The sequence below is a fragment of the Cygnus atratus genome, chromosome 3 (genome assembly GCF_013377495.2).
Source record: "Cygnus atratus isolate AKBS03 ecotype Queensland, Australia chromosome 3, CAtr_DNAZoo_HiC_assembly, whole genome shotgun sequence".
In the NCBI taxonomy this organism is placed as follows: Eukaryota; Metazoa; Chordata; class Aves; order Anseriformes; family Anatidae; genus Cygnus; species Cygnus atratus.
Window position 1 is genome coordinate 111079902 of NC_066364.1, and position 18483 is coordinate 111098384.

Consider the following 18483-nt stretch of genomic DNA (forward strand, 5'->3'; position numbering starts at 1 on the left):
GGGACAACATTTTTGCCCATGAACACTCTGGCAAGCCACCATTCCCACAAAATGTGCTGAAGAGGTGGCTTTGTAACACCGTGTTCCTGTGCCCCCTCTTCGTCCCTTATCAGAAGTCACCATGCTTCACTGCTGCTAGAAACATTAGCATGGTTTTGTGATTAGAAAGGTTATATATGCTTTACGGTCAGTCACTTTATCCTTCCCCTGTTCAGATCCCTTAAAACTGAGTAGAAACAGGGTAACTATTTGCCCTTTATGAAGTACATAAACCCTGACTCTCATCATATATCTTTTTAAAATTTCATCATGAAGCAACCCCCTCCTCCCTTCTCCCTGCCCCCATTACAACATTTGATGTTTTAAAAGTTTTAAAATTGTTTTCCGAATGTGAAGCACTAACAGGATATCAAAAACAGCTTGGTTTGTACTTTTTTAGGAGGACAACTGCTATCACAAAAACTGCAAATAAATGTGTGCCGTGTCATACCTTCTGTTAATAATTTTGAAACTTGCAGTGATTTTAACACCTGTGACATTCGTGAACGATAATTTGTGATAATTTCTGAAGCTCTGAGATGCATTTTTACATTTAAAAGATCATTTATTAAGAATTTTTACTGAAGGGATTCAGCACAATTCATAATGGCTTCCTGTTAGATAAAAAGCACGGGTCTAAATATTCTTCTTAATCCTAACACAGTGCTATAAGCACATTCACAGTCACTTGCACCTAGCAATTTTGATTCTGAATAAACAGATTTTAGGACACAGATATAGCTACTTTTTTCTTGAAATTACTTTCTCATGCTACAAAAAAGTGATTACTTTTAAAAACTATTTTTAATTTTGCTCCTTTAAAAGGCATTTAAAAGTTTAAGAAATATATACATGTAACATAAAATATCCTCGGCATTGTAAGATTAACTATTTTGGGTCTACTTTCAGCCTAAAATTAACTATTAACTAAGATTAACTATTTTGGGAGCTAGATTGCATTTCCCTTAGAAAATAGTTTGCATTTGAATTGAAAATATTTAGAGTACAGCTTTCAGCTGTGTAAAGAGTACCTTAAAATATGTGAAGGTCAAAGTAAACCTTCATTTTAAATATTTCAAATTGTTACACTTATTGCTTTGAGCTAATACGACATTTACAGTAATTGCTGAAATTCCAATCGCTTTCAGTAAAAGCTGTTTCTTTTGCAAGTTGTTAAAAAGGTGCATTGGACACTGCATTGCTGGAGACAGTTTGCAGGTGAAGGCAATTAAATGTGAGTTTGATGATACACAATGAACCGGACCAACATTAAAAAGACTTTTTCGTGTTTGACTGTTTACTAGTTTTGTCTTTAAATAATAGTCTTCTTTTGGCATGTAATGTATATCTGCTTGCACTAAACATAATTTATGAATATTTTAACACATGTGTACTCAGTGGGGTGTATTATCATACTGATATAAATAGAATTAATGAGCAGTCAACCTGCCACATGTCATGACATATGACAGGGCAGCCAGAGCATGGGAATAATTCTTTCTGTTTCATATTAAAGCTTCTTTTCCCAGTTGAATTTTTGTTCCCAGATGCCAACAGACCTAATTTTCTAAGGACCATTTACAAAAATAGTAAGAAATGACAAACCTGGACTAATTTATCTTGGGTGACTTCAAAGAATGTTTATTTTTATGCCATTTCAAATGCACAAATAAACAGATTACTAGAAGTGGTTCCTTTCGGTTACATTTTAGGAGTTTCATAATGAGGGGACTGATATCTGTCTCAGATTTCATTCCCAGCAAGCAGGCATTTTATTTGTTGTTGATTTTTAATTTGTTTCAATGTCACGTTATCTGTTTCTGCTCTTGAGGGTCTACAATATATCAACCATCTAAACGCAAAGATGACATGGACCTGGTAAATGGTTATTCCAGAGCAGAAGGAAATGTAGATGCAGATAATATAGAAAATATCCTTTTAACCAATCATTTGTTCCAGTTTCAAAGGCTAGGGAACAATCTGCTAACCTAGAGTAATAAGATTTTTTTTTTTTAATAAAGATACAGTGTTAGCTGACAGAACACGCAGAATACTAGGCTAGGCCACGCTCCTGTTTGGCACTTTATTTTAAAGGCTAAATATTGAACGGTAGTATCAATTCTGTTTACAAAATGCTGCTTGCTCAGTTAAGGGCAAAGGGTCATAATAAAATTAACATCTGTATCGATCAGATTGCCCAGGTAACACCTAATTAAAGATCTCTGACTTGAAAAGTTTTCTTTGCAGCCAAGAACACTGCAAATGTTCTCTGATGCTGCAGTGTTGGGGTGCCAGAAATTACAAATACGGGGAGAAAGAGAGCCTGCTTTTTCTCCCCTTTGGTCTGAAACCATTTTTTTTTCTTTCATTTTACTGCTCATGAATCTTAGAAGTCATGACTCACTCTTCATCCTTAACAAGACAGTCTCCTAAAGATGGATCTACTTCAGATTTGAGGGCTTAAAAGAAGTAAAAGAGACTTATCTTGGGCTCTTAATAATATTAAAGGACAAGGAGACCCTACAAGTTTTTGTGCCTGCTGATCTTCACTGCAGGGCAGTAGCACCTCTCTTGGGAAATCCAGCTCTGTCGCACTCAAAGAAAAGGGGCACCATCTAGTGCTTTTTTTGAGGAAAAGCTGCTAATACTAGTAGGGGTATAGCGGGGGGAGGAACACACAAGGGGGAGGGAGAAGAAATGACACTCCATTTTTTTCAAAAGACAAAGAAAACCTGTTGGCCTGTTTCATCTTCCATTTTGAGGCATTGCAGTATTTAGCTCCAGGCTGTAAGTAAAAATTGTCGGCTTTCACAAGGTGGAAGAAAGGAGTCCCACCAGCTAAAATAATATATACAATTTTAAATGGAAGGGGGGCTGGTATACAGATATTATTCTGCTTAATAGGTATTTCTTCTTCCTATTAATACACTTGAACATTTCCCTATCAGCCTTTCTCATTATATATTCTCGCTTTTATTAATCTAAAAGAACCCCCTTTTAAAAGTCATTTTTATTTCATTGGAGACTACACTGTGCTGTTAATGTTCCTGGAAATGTTCTCACAAATAATCTGTCCAGAGTTCACCCAACATAACAAAGAGATTCTATGAAGAAATGATTTGTAGCACAAAATCCTTTACAGTGCAATAAGATCAAGTTAACCACTGATGCTGCTAGGAAAAAGCTTGGGAAGTTTTATCTGATTGGCAAAATAGGCTCATATATGAGTCCAGGGAAAGAATGCCCTTTGATAAAATTTCACAGCACTGAAGTCTGATTATCTGAATGATTTCTGAACCCTCTTTGAAAACAACTTGGGGGTGGGAGGGTTGAATATTCCTTGTTGTTGTGACTTGGGAAATACACGCTTTTGCTAAGAACTGTGAAATAATAGCTCAATATTGTTTAACTTACTGATACTATGAATTGATAGAATTTGTGTTAGTCAAACTAATAAGTGCTCGGTCAAAATAACCACAGTTTCAAAGGTATATCTGCTCCTTGGGAGCGTCAGGTTGGGAATGTTTGTTGTGTACTGCAGGGGCTGCTGCCTCTCAGACACCCAGAGCAACCACAGCACAGCATCAGAGCTCAGGACATGCTGAAAAATCAAACACACCGATGCCCTGACCAGAGCCCGAGAAGATACACAATGAAGATCCATGCTCATTTTTGAACCTTTGGGCCATAATCTTGGATTCCCTGGGCACTGCAAGCTCTCAGTCAACTGTGTTCTGGTAACAAGAGAATGTCAGACTGGAGTGCAAGACTAAATAAACAAGAAATATTTCTACTAGAATAGTGCTGAGCAAAGCAAATACATGGCTTGATGAGTAATTCTCAGAGGGAAGCCTATCCCAGGAAACAAAACCAAAAATATATTTTATGTTCATATAGAGCTTTTCTTATGAAGCTGATCATGCCTGTAAGGGAGACCTTTTACAAAAGAAAAAGCAGGCATAGAGTTAAGAGACCTGACCAAGAGCAGGTAAGTTGGAAGCAAAAATCAGTAAAGCTGTCAGATTCCCAGATCCTCAGTGGGGCTAGAAAAAAACATAGGTCCTGGAAATTATTCAGGACTGCTCTGGTCTAGTGATGTGAGCCCAAGCTGGGGAACCATACCTGAGGCATACTTGCTCTGCACCCTCGGAGCTCAGCACATCAACACATGGCCTGCCCCATGGATATGCTGAGTGTTCTTGTCTTCTGGTGAAATCAGCTCAGGACTTCTGCTATTTGGGCCACAGGCTCAAGTTGCCTTATTTGAGGCACCCGTATTTTGATATGTCACTATTTAACACCTCCGTGCCTCAGTTTCCACATCTGTAAAACTCGATAGCTATGCTTACCTTGCATGGGTGTCAGGAAGATTATTTCAAGTCTCTAAAGAACTTTGAAAAGGAGAAGCAAAACGAACTGAATTTACGTATTATTTGTCATTTTTTATCCCATAAAATGGAAGTCAGATGCAGCCCAGACTGTGAACTATAACAAAATGTTTACCTAAGTCTTCCCGATGGCTCTGATGCCAGAAGAGCCAGTGAATTCAGCATGACTTCACAGGAAGAAGGCAGCTTCCTCACCTGCTGACCTGGCAACACCCATGGTGAGTGGTAAGTTAACATCTTAAATAACCACAACCTTTACTGATTATTCTATAAATTTCCATTATATTCTTTAACTGAACTGTCAATGCAGTTTACTGTGTATTTCTGATGATTAAAAAAATCTCTCTTTAACAGAAGAATTCCTGAGAGGGAGCTTACTCTACTGGGAAGAAAAAAAAAAGTTCACAATAAAAACCTCTCTTTGGGGTTTTTCTTGGTGCAGAATGTACCTCATTAGATTTCAGACAGACACAATCTTGCCTTGACAGGTTTCAGATCTTCTAGAATTGATTAGACAAGCCCCTTAGAAAAGTCTACACCAGTTTCTTTCTAAACTTGTACTTGAAGAATAATGGGGGGCTTTACCTATCATATCCCTTTTTAGAGAAGCAGCCACTTGCCTCCCATGCTGGGTACCTTCACAAACCCTTAATGTATCTCAAAGTTTTTTCATCTGAAGCCTTCTTCCCCCCCGCTCCATTTTTCTCTGGTCTTTGCAGTCTCACTTTTCTGAATGCTATAGTTCAGTGAAACCCTCTGGTAATGACAGCACTGGAGTGATAATGTACTTTGCCGATTTCCCGTTAATAGTAGCACTTGATCCAGCAACGGGTGCCAGCTCAGTGGCAGAAGGATGCTTTAATATTTTCTAGAGGTAAAAGGACCAGTTCAATTTACAGCCTTGGCTAACTCAGCAGCTTCGCTCTGTCTTGGCACAGAAATTAATGTTTTAGTTAAAACAAAGCAAAAAAATCCCCCTTAGTTCGCTCAGTTTCGTGCCAAAGAAACAAAGTACAATTGCTCTTTTCTCCCTGAGGAAATGTGTGAAAACTGCACAATGCAATGAAGGAGTTAAAATAACTGAGGGGAAGGAGGGAAAAGAGAGGGGGGACCGGCTGACGGCAGCACTGAAAAGGAAAGCAGTTTGTTTTTCTATTTTAATAAGAGATACATAATCACAGAGCATCCAACAATACATGCATCCTTGCCGAAGAGCTGCTGATATTCTACATTAACCTTTGATAGCGAGAAGTGTATTACCCCCACTGTGTTCCACAATAAATTATGTTATATCTGGCATCCAAAGCGCTAGGAAGTGTTCAGCCAGCTGGAAGCACCAGATTGGCCCAACATCCCTAACGTTCAGATTATAAATAAAGGGTACCTCATACTGCTACTGCTACAAAAACAAGCAGCGTGGAGGAAGGGCAACTTCCCCCCTGCCCACAGAAGCACTGGGTGTCAGTTGGGGAATGGCAGAACAGGAATTCAAGAGGGCAGGGTTTCTGCACCAAGATGCAGCCCCCAGCACGCCAAACCTCAGGCGAACGCAGGACTCCAGGTGGAGAACTTAGGCTTCTCCGCTTACATCTTTACCGACGATTTGCACAGAAATAATGCCAAGGGGAAGTATATCTGGATCTGCTCCTGCCAGACGGTGTAAGCACACAAACACACGCTTGCACATACACATATCTGCCCACTCTTTCGGCAGCATTGCCTGTTCTCTTCCAGTCGTAAAAATAATTAGCTCAGCCACAACCTCAGTTTCAGAGGATGTGGTCAAATGTGCAGTGGTACACGCTTCTCCCATGCTCTCTAATCAAAGGGCACTATGGCAAGGGGTACAGAACGGCATTATGATAAAGGTTGAGGAAAACCTTGCCTGTTATGGTCTGGAAGGTGAAGATACCAAATAGGAAAAGAACAAAGATGGTCCCAAGACTCAAAACCCGCTGACTAGAGATGGCTATAAATGGCCTTTTCAGAAAGTTTGCAGTGGGTCCAGCTGCTCTCAGGGGAACCACTTCATTAGCTTGAGCAGGAATATAACTGAACCAGTGCTGGGAGCTGCTAAACCAACTCTACCGCTGGAAAACTTAACCTCATCTATTTATTTTAAGGGCTAGACTATGGAGGTCCCCAGTGAGGATGTAATGGGAAGTCGGACACAAGGAGCTGTTCTCCTCACCACTTCTTTTCGGTAGGGGCTGGCCACAGCTGCAGTACCTCTGCTCTCTCGAGGGCGAGAATTAGCCCCAAATTGGTATATTCCATCTTCATTACTCCAGCTATTACATAAACATGGCTATATGCTTGCTTGCTTAAGCTGAGAAATGGAAAAGAGGAACTAAAATTAAGGTTAATAGAGCTGGACAGAGAATTCCCCATTTACTTTGCCCTCACCATAGATGCTTCCCCCTTTTGCCTTCTGTAGATGCTTTCCTCCACAACAGTACTTCTTTTCTCTTTTCTCTCTGCTCCCTTCCCTTCTGTTTTTCTTTGCCTTGTGCCCTCTTCCCTCCCGTTGTAGCTGTTGTGGCTGTTTAACTCTCCTTCCATATACTCAAGATGCAGCTCGAGACTTGTGAAAGAAGGCAGTCTAACACAGGAGCTCTCACACCCTGGTCTGTAACACTGTGGGCAAGGGCTCTGAAGAATTATACTGACAATAACGTTTATGAAATTGTCAGTGTCTTGTCATGGATGTCATGACAGAAAGGAACTTGAAATTGGGCAAAGAAGTAACACATGGCTGGTGAGATGTCTTCCAGTGTCTAGCCATCTTTCCCTCTACAGAACGAAATGCCATATTCTGAACATTTTCATTTTATTCCCCTTTAGGCAACTGAGCTGTTGTTTGAAGGGCCTTTAATCTTTTGTTTTTTTCAGGTCTGAGAAGGCTGCAGAGGTGAAACATATGCCACAGAATCCATCAGATGCCCAGATGTATTTCAAGAACTCGGGCGTATCTGTGTCCCTCAGGGAGGCAGAGGGGAGGCTAGTCTAAACGCAACAGGCATGTATTTGCTAATGCCTGGACATCCCAGTTTAAGACATCTCCATCGGGTAGGGGCTGATGCTTTCCACTCAAAAGGCGGCTAGTTTGGATCCAGTTGTTGGACCAAATAGTGTGTTGTTGTTTTTGTTTGTTTTCAAGAAACAGTGCTCCATCCCAGGGATGTGGCACAGGTTTACTTGTTTTTGTTTTTTTTTTTCTACAAGTCATTACACTAAGATATTTAGAAGAAAAGAAAGACCCAGAGAGAAGGGTCTGAGGAGAAACAGAGATCTGCAGCACTGCTTCCACGCTTTCTTTTCACTGTCAGGGACAACATACTGCACAGCTTGTTTAAGGATTCTGGATAGCGTAGTCCTAGCAGACATTTCCTGTACTAAGATGTATTCTCATTAAGAGTTACCAAAAGGGAGTATTCAAAACATTAGTTATCTGCACATAATCACTATATCACGCCATGTATCCTTTATTTTAATTCCTACTTGCTTGCTAATTACCCACCACGCTGAAGGTCTCACAACTGCTCTCCTTTCAGCAGCTTTGTTTGCAAAGTGTCTGGCAATAATCTCCCAGCAGTGTATTATCATGCCCTTTTCATCACACTATTTAATCAATAGGGTAATGACCTCATATAAGCTAGTTCCAGGACCTAGCCATGCCATGCTAAATAAATGAAACAAACAAAAGTGTGGGCTACATGCCTTCCATTTTACAAACCTGGACACGAACCATTTCTGCATTAAAATCTATTACAATGTATAGAAATTGCAAATTCTTCACATCTCCTGCCAGAAAAAAAGATTCTGCAGTACTGTGGGGAAATGACTGGTTTCTTTAAACAGACATAATTGCAAAACATGTGTGTTCTTGGTCAAGTGTTCATAGGAAGATTTATCCTGATAACACTGGAAACAACTCTTTTCCCCAGTACATCACGTCATCACTTGGAGGACTGAATGGTGACCATCACAGCTAATGGGATGAAATCACATGCAGCACACTACCAAAACAGGGCTTGGAACCTTCTTTTCAAAAGGATTTCTGTTCCAGTGAGCAGAAGGAAAGCAGCTTCTCTCCATTTCCTGAGCTGTAAACTTACAAAGTGTGGTTCGCTTTGATTTTGCATCCCATGGTCAGATTATACTCTGTCTAATAAAGCGCATGTGAGATGTGTTTAGTAATGTGTGAACTCTGGAGCATATGTAGCATCACTCTAGTGTGGCGATTCTCTCCTCAGGAGAAAGGAAAGGGGGTGATAAACTGGGTCTGTCTGCTCTTCCTAACCACCAATTTTTATAATACTAGTAGGAATTTCATTTCAAAAAGACACTGGTCTTTCTGTCAAATATTGTTGCAAGTGGACAACAGAAAGGGAGAAAAACAACTGCCTAGCTGGCACACAGAGAGACTGCATAACCCTTGTTTGCCGTGGAAAACCAGGGCAAAATATCCTCAACAGCACAAAAGTTTCACCCCACGCAAACTCTGACGGGATGGTGAGGGCAGAAGGTCACCTGTCTTCATGACACCAGAGTAGCTGGGGATGGGGACTTCAGGGAAAAGTACCTGAAAGTAACTGAAAAGACGACAAGCATGTGTAAGAAGGAGCATCAACCACACTTCTGTGTTACCGTGGCAGGAGCATCGTGCGCTGTTTTCACATGAACTGAGACCCGCCCCCCCGAGAAACAGCATGAAAGAAAAATAGGAGGTTTTAATCCTGTTCTATCTCAAATATTACCTGAAGCCAACCTATTTCTGCTGATGTACCTTGAGACAAATTTTTACTTAAAATTTCTCACTGCACCAAAGCCACTTACATTTTTTTGGCACTTTCTTTTCAGGTGTGTTATGAAAATGACAATGTGCCAGTCAACCAAGCTGTCCGTATCAGCTAAAATCTGTTCTGAGGCAGAGCAATTTACACTTGGATGAACACCTCCCAAGAAGTAATCATAAATACCTCCACGTTGAGATGCAACTCATTGCTGGTTAGGTAGCTCCTATAATGAGCGTGTGATCTGTCCCGACGATCTGAAATGGCTTCAGTACAAGCACTCTGCTAAGCTGATGTAGAAGCCGCTGTAGTGGTAACTATGTAGTGTGCCTGTGAAGCACTTCTTGTGTTACAAGATATTAGTTCTGGACTATAAAAGCTCATTCTGGAAAATATTCTCTCTAAATGTCCCATATGATACTCATCTGGGAAAGTACGAACCTAAAAAGACCAACATTCCCAGGCTGTTAATGAACTGAAGCTCTCCCAGTTGCCCATCTGGTGGTCTGGCTACTGCACAACTACTACATTTACTTCTGATAAATGAAGAGGAGATATAGCAGAGAAGAGAAGAAAACAAGAGAAAAAAAAAAAAAGGAAAAAAAAAAAGAAAAAAGGAAGGAAGTGAAAAGACTAAGAAAAGAGAAGAAAGAAAATTCCACACATCTCCAGCTGTTAACTGCTTCCCCTTACATTTACTGGAATATCAAGAGGTAGTCTGTATAAAATAGCGCCATCTTCCCTTCCTGAAAAAATCTGGTTTTGGATTACCCAGGAAAAAGGACATGTCATTGAATTACATCAATAATCCATCTTTAATGAAAATAAGTAATTCCTATAATTGGTGACATTGCAGCCACCATTGTTTACATACAAGCAATCCTTGCACATCTTCTGAAATGAGCCACTGCTACAATGGCAACAGATCCCTCCAGCAGAAGAGCAGAGGTGGCTGGCATAAAAGATGAGACCTACTGTCCTTCAGGATGCTACTCAACATCTAGCAGAAAGATCAGGCTGGACAGGACAGCATTGACTTGCCTTTACCATTCACTGCTTTGGTACCAGTTAGCTTAGTATGTTGATACTTAAAATGCCACCAGTAGTTTTTGAATTACCTGTCGACCTAAACAAATTCTATTGCAAGAGCATCTCTTATCTGTCAGATAGAGTTTCAAGTTTTGGGTGGGGCAGTCTCGTTGTTCAGAAACTAACAAACAAAACAAAACAAAAAAAACATTGTGTACATTTTCCCCTATCACTTTTGTTCTGCAATCATCTTTGTAAACTGACAGCAAAAATTCTTATTTCAGAGCACCTTCCTCATGCAAAAATATCACAGCAAACAAACAAACAAACAAACAAAACGCCTTGGCTGTAATTTCTTACCACTTAATCAGTGCAAAGTTATTGCTTTCCCATCACACCTGGTAGCAACTCTGCAGGCAGAAGGCAATGGGAGAATATGGTCTCTCAGTTTACATCTGCACATCTCTTTTACAGAGGAGAAAGAGGAATGAGGAAGAAGAACCAAAAACGAGGCAACTTTCATTCAGATAGTTAAAAACCTTTTGAAACATGTGAGTTTAAAGAGAAGCACCCAACCTAATACATTTACAAGAATCTTCATTTGAAGTCCTGCCAAAAAGAAAAGGCAATAAAAACCACCCTCCACTGTGCAGATTGCAGGAATCGACTATCTGGGCAGGCTGCATGGTAGAGACTTCTGAAAATCTTCTTATAAGAGATGGCTCTAAGTCATCCTCAGATGTATCCCTAACCAATGTAGGAGAGCTGAAGCGCCTCCCAGAAAAGCCTACCTGATTTAGATGGGATGGAAACAAACGAACAAAAACATCTAAGACATCAGTGCCGCAGAATTTTCACAATTTGGATGTGTGTCAATATTAAAATGGAAAAAGTAGGAATTTGATAGAAAGACCTGATAAAAAAGCAAAAGAGGCATATAAGTGATAAGTAACTTGATAAAGAACTAAAAGGGATAATCTAATTAAAGCTGATCCACATGGGTTTCTGGAAAATAGATCTTGTCAAGCTAACTTGATATCATATTTTGATGTGATTACAAATGGAACTGCTAAAGGCAACCATCTTGATAGACGTCTGTAAGAGAACTGGCTGTGTAACACACCATAATTTTGCCAAAAAGCTAAAAAGCATAAAAGATGGGATAGCTTCTCTATGCTCTCCCATCATAGGCAGTGGAGAGTGAAAGATATCTTCTGAAAATGATCTATGATTCTTCATGCAAGTCCACTACATCTTTCCATAAAGGCTTCCATCTCCATTGTCTATTAAGAGCTTAGAAAACTACCAACCACGAGAAGCTAATTTTTGGATGACTAGAATTAGATGTGATGAATCAGAACAGCACCTTAAACTACTTAAAAACCACACAGCAGATATGTTTAAGCCATCATTACATGACTGGGGAACAAGTCACTTGCATCAGTATTGGTTATTGGCTCCTAGACTCTCTTTTATTTTTGTTTAAAAAAAAAATCATTTTCACAATATTTGAGATTACTAGAAAATGGTAAATAATGAAAAAGACATTTGGTTTAGGTGGCTATAACCAAACACTGTGTACTTCAGTATAGTCAGCAGAAGGCCATGGATCTCGGAAGAGGAACAGTGAAACAGACTTAATGATGGAGGACTCAACATTGGGAAAAAGAGATCCTAAAGAGGACACAAGGACCGGGGAACAAAGGCCGTGATGAGTAACCAGGTTATTATGAATTTCTAGTGTAGCGCACTAACAAGAAGCTACTATACTCACCAGACGTACAAACAATAACAAAAATTAGAGAGGTTATGTTGTCTTATTTGGCATCAGTGAAAGAACGAGTAGTTTGACTGGGTTCACAATGCCGTTTTAAGAAAGACTGTGAAAAAAAAACACGGATTCCGAGGGAGTCAGGGGAACTATTATGGTATTAGGAAACACGTCTTATTGCAAGAGACTCAAGGCGCAAAATCAATTAACTTATGAAAGCGAAACTTAAAGAATGATTTGATCACAGCCTACAAGTACTTACCATAGGGAACAAAAATTTGATAATAGAGGGCTCTTCAATCTAGCAGGCAAAAGCAGAATCCAAGGGATGGAAGTTACAGCAAGACAAATTCAGTCTAAGAATGAGGTGCAAATTTTAAACACTCAGGGAATAACTCAAAATAACTTGCCAATAACTGTGATTTATTTTCCATTGCTGGAAAATATATTTTAATCAACACTTGGCCTTGTTAGAAGTTTATACCTCTATTTCTAAGCTTATTAATACATTCATTCCGAGAACCTCAGAATATTTTTGCGGAGAAAAAGAATAAACGTTATAAGCAGGGAAGCGTTCGCTGCGGTATTCATACACAGCCAAGAGATTTCATTTCCATTTGATCATCAAGTCTGACTCTCTCCCATGAAGCCTGCCCAACTAAAGCCCCTTCTTACTACTCCATACTATGCAAAGCTTTTTGATTAATGAGCCCTAACTCAAAGTAGATTGCACTAAAATTAGGAAGCAGGAAGAAATCATAATTTGCAATTATCCCTCACAGAAATACCTCAATACAGTACTTTAGAGTCATTTTAGGCGTACTATTGTTTTCCAAATGTAAAGGTAAAACACAAATCACAATATGGTAAAGATCTCTCAGTAGGCAATTAAAAATTAATCAGCTAATCAGATCAAATGAACGAGAAAATAAGGCTCAGGAAGACATCCATTCTAATTAACATAATATTAACTTACAAAAGACTTGTTCAGACAAAAAAAGATCATCTTTATTTCAAATACCAAACCAATCAATAAAAGGAAACAAACAGTTATTTCTTACCTTGTTATCCCCATGACCAAAGCCAAAAGGAAATGACAGTAATAGTGAGTCAACCGCCTGTGCAACTGTATTCATTTCTTATTTCTAATCTTGTTAACTATTTGAATCCACAATTTAAACTAACTTGTATTCAATTTACAGGGATTCTACCTATATTGTGTGTTCTCTGTACTTGCTGTGTCTCCTAAGAATCTTGTAGGTACTTAAAATTAAAACTAATGAGACCCAAACTCCCACCAAGGTTTCTCCTCAGCTAGGTGATTCCTAACTAAAGCACAGGGCTTTACTCTGGAGATGGAGAATGTTAAAACGAGAAGAAGTGGAGGGATTCTTAAGTCTGTGTCAGGGATGATAACATATACTCTCAAAGAAGGAAATAACATTATAGGACACCTTATTGAATAAACCTGACTGGTTAAGCGGAAAGGCTCAGGCAATCAGACAAGGAATTGGGTGGGCATGGTTGAACCTAATTAGATAAGATTGCATAGATTAGAAATATCTACAATTACAGGACAGTTCCTAAAATATTTTTTCAAATGTCAGATTACTTCAGCAATGCCCAACCACCCCGACCTTCTGGCTGGGACTCACAGGACGTGTGCCACAGACTTGGGGTGCTGGGGGGGGGAGCTGGCCGCTGGGACACGACCACAGCCCCCAGCACCCCAGCGTGGCTGCTGCATGGATGGTTCCCAGCACAGCCCACTAGCCCCATGTTTTGCAGCCCCCCCAAAGATCGCCTATAAATTATCCACATTCAGATTATCCAGTGACCCCTTCCCCAGGCCAAGACAGCTCCCATTCCTGTCTTGGGACACAGATCTGGTTTTGAAGGGTTCCTTGAACTTCCTGACACCTGCATGGGATTCAGTGTTACAGGTCAGGCTGGACACAACGGTATTATTTACTTGTGCAGAAAAAAGAAAAAAATCTAGGAGGATGTAATGGTTTAGAAGCAGGCTGTGCAAACCAATTCCACAATGAATGTATTTCACTTTGATCACCCCTTCTAGCCCATAACAGAATTGAGGCAGTATTTTGTTTTGCAGAAATTAGTACCTTCAAGACCTGCAGTGGATTTATTATTTCTGCTAGAGCTTGCACTTCCTTTCTGATCCACTGCTGTAAAATCCAGAGGGACAGAACAGCGCAGAAAATTACTGCAAAGATGTAGTGTGACATAGGAAGAGTCAGACGCGTTATGTGTGAACAATATGACAAAAGGAAAAGCCATCTGAAAATAAATGAAAAAATTAATAATCAAAAGGGTGTCTAATTCTTATCTGGGCACTTGTTTGCTCACTCTATGAATTAGGACCATCAGGCCATGGTGTGTAAAGCTGGAAGGGACCCTGGGCCCAGAATTCGGTCCTGCTTGAGGGAACTGCCAGAAATTATGGTTCTGGGGAAGGAAATGGGGCCACAACCAAACAAGTAAGGCATCAGAAACTTAACTTCCCTCTCACTTCAGTCATAAAACTACAGCTCCATGACTTAGGGCCAAACCTACACATTTGCCCCAAGCTTGGTCCTGTCCCTGAAACAACCCGTAACGGCAGCTAGCTCACACAGGGCAATGGTCCTGTAACGTGGGCATCAGAACTGGCCAGAGACTCTAACCCATTACACACAGATGACAAAGGTATGCTAAGAGAGAATAACGTCCAATCACGCCAACATCAAAACAAGCAGCAGTATATGCTGCACAATAAGAGTCACAGATGCACATGGACCTTCGTTTTTATGCATTTCCATGTAAACTGCGGCTTATACTTAACAGAATATAGGCTCAATTGATAATGCATAGAATTCATAAAAGGAAAGCCCCCCCAAAAGCACTTTGGTAACAGGTAACAGAAAATGTTTTTTCAACTGCAAGCTACGACCACTTGACATAAAAATAGTCTATCTAGAAATCGCTGAGTACGTCGCAGAAAAACGGAGAATGACTGCACTTGGAGAATTTCATACTAGTTTGATCACTGATTCTTCAGTAAGCTATTTAGGACCCCAGGGTAAACATTCTCCTGGAACAAATGTATCAATCAAAAGCTAAGCCTACTTTAAATAAATAAGTAGTGTCTATTTTCTTCTCCAGAATGCTTGATCAAAAAGCTGTCTTCTCTGGCCATCGACTGCTTTGTGCCGGGTAGCTGACTAAATACTTTACCGATTTACACTGCAGCATATGACTTTTAGCAAGCCTAGATCTCCAAATACAGGTCAGTTTTTGTCACTGATGAAAGAAATCATCTACAGAAAAAAAAAAAAAGAGAATCTTGCTGCTGTAATTTTTATGAACATTTTTTGATCCTACCCTCATTTATATCTTCTCTTCACATATAAGCAATGAGGTAGCAGAGGGTGCATCTGAGCTGGGAGATCACCCTAGATGCATGTCCTCCTTGGTACAGTGAACAATGAGAGCACAGACACGAGTGAAAAATACTGAAAAGCTCTGAAAGCTCATGGGCAGCAGAGCCAGATGTAGCAAACAGGTGAGCAGATGAGAGGCACGGCTGCCTCGGCTCCTCCCGGTTGTTCTTTGCTGCAAGCCCACGCAGCGTGAGCCAGCACAGCACTGAGATACACAGATTACTGCACCCGCTGCAGAGGAAGAAGGCAGCGAGCTGCCTGCCAGCAGCACTGTGCTGAAACTACCTTGCCCAGCTAAGATCTAAGGCAGAAGTTCTACAAACAGTGGTCTCCCCAGTCTTGCACAACCATAACGCATCTCCTCAGTGTAGTTCACCCTTGAAGAGCTGTGGAGTTAAGGCTCAGTACAATGAACTCCTAATGGGATGCCCTCCTGGTGTCCATCACCAGCTTTCGGCACGGGGCCCGAACCTCCAGGGCTCCCTACAGCTGCCTGACCTAATTCTTCTTTAAAATGGGCTGGCCTATTTTGGCTGACAATTTCCTTTAAATGCCCAGACACCAAGCAATGGAAAATTTCCTTTAAATGCCAGTTAATGAGCAATGGAAAATGTCATCACGATGAAGTTATGCAGGTACTTAAGTGCTCTACTGGATCAGGCCTTTGCGAGCTATATTATACTCTCACATTTGACTAGATTTTCTGAGTGCGATAAATAAAAAAAGATAAACCTCTACAATAAAAGAAGAAAAAAGGAGATATATGTAAAATTTTTAAAGCTTCTATGGTTCTTGGATGGCATGGTGGAAAGAAAGAGGGAAAGAGAATGCAAAAGCATAAACTAGGCTATGCTTGTGTAAATTATCCTGACATTTAATAACTCTCTACTAAAAATTCTCAAGCAAGGCTACTTCAGATATTTTAAGGTCATGTATCATTTACTGTCTAGGTCAATTTATGCATCAGCCAAAAGCGCTGCAAACCCTTCTGGACAGCACTTTGAAAATAAAGGTATATGTAACTGTTTGGGCCATATTTTCCTCACCGGTTTCTGCTCCGTGAACATTTCACCTTGGAAAATTAAAGTAATAAGTGAAGTCAGTATGATATTTCAAGGCAGGCCAAGGACAAGCTTTACAACTGTGCTATCAAAATGCTATTAATAAAAGCAAAAATACACGCACGATGCCCTCATTCCCCTATGGATGGAAAAAAATTATTGTCCATTAAGTTAACATTTCAGATACCCTCTCAGTTTTTCCTAAGGTCCCAAAGAAGGCAACAGAACACATATCTCTTTCAGTGAACTTGCATGAAGTATCTGCTGTCATGTTGTGCTCTATTTTAGTAAACACTCCAAGGCTTCTTAAGAGAATATATGGATGAGTAAGATTTCTGGGGGGAAAAAAAGTGGAAAATTGTGGCTAGAATTTTCTACTTTCTCAATAAGTTTTATACAGGTGTCTTTGTTCATTTTTCTTTGGGTCCTGAGGGTTGCATTTATACGTGTCTTACCTTAAGCATCTAAATTCACTTCCCTGTTTGGATAGCTCCCCTCGCTGCAGCATCCCACGACTCCGTGGTTCTCCCCAGCACAACCCACACTTCAGCACAAGTACTGTCATCTCCTTTTGACAGGCGTGAAGCCAGACACACCAGGACATGGCTGCGTGGCATGAGGCCGTGCTGCACAGAAACATCCAGGCCGGCTCTGAGTGGACAAAGCTGGCTAGGAGATTTCAGGCATAAAAACTACCTCGTTTGGTGGCCCCCTGCATACCTCTGAGCCTTGCTGAGCCATACTCTGCAGAAATACATGACAAGGCTGAGGGTCGTCCACGCAAGGAAGCATGGCCAGAGGCTCTCGGGGCCACTGAAATTTCTTCAGGATGTCTGCAGAACTGCAGGCTGAATGAAGTTGTGCTATAAACACAGATACATTTTGCTTTTGTAGGCATTTGGTTTTGTATTTTGTTTTTGTACACAACCAAAGCAACAGACAGGTTCTGACAGGTGTAATAGCCCACGGCTTGCCTTAATGCCTGCCTTGCCAGTAGTCACACTGCAGAGGGAGAGGAGAGACCGCGACCTATTTATCAGATTTCCTTACGTACACAGAGCAGGTGGCTACCCAGCTACATACACTCTTTAACTGTTCCTTCCCTAGGAGAAAACTCGTTTATGCTTAAAATACATATTGAGTAGCACAGTTTGTACCCGGACTGTTTTTTAAAACAAATTATCCAAGTAACATGTGGCTCAGGAAATTTTTCTTTCACCTGGTCTCAGGTAGTCAACATGCATACACACATTTTCATTTGAGACAAACTATGAGTGCATGTCTGTGTTTTGTTTATCTCTTTTTCAGTGCCTGTAAGCACTGAAAATAAAGTAGAAAAAAAAAAGATAAGTAAAGACAAGAAAAATATGACATGAAAATATAGTTTGGAAACACACAAAAGCCCAAGATAGTTCACTGAAAATGTCACAGGGCATTTAAAAACATCCTGGGAAAAAGATATTATTTGTCAAATTAAATTAATTATTTATTATAACTTCTGTTCTGCAACAAATCCTGGTATTTCCATTGAAATCACCATCATCGATTTTCCTTTTTACCAGCCCTGACAAAAATGAAAGATGAAAGTTACAGAATGAAATGTTATGGAATGAGAGTTACAGAAAGTAACTTCTCTTTGTTAGTTACATTAAAGTGATGTATGAGATACTTTGAAAAATCTCACTAATGATACATAGTCTTCCCAACATAAAAATGCTCACTTTAAAGCTGTATGCTCAAAGGATTTTAGAGAGGAGCATTTTTTCACTCATATTTGCAATATTCTCATTACACTGACGGGTATTTCTTAGGAAACTTCTCAGATCTTCCACATTTATTTCATTTAAGATCTTTGTCTCATAAAATACAGCAAAAAGTTCTCAGGCAGTTTATAGAACTATTAAAAACTGAACTAACTTTATTATTCATTCAATCTCCTCCATTATTTATCCCTCCTGA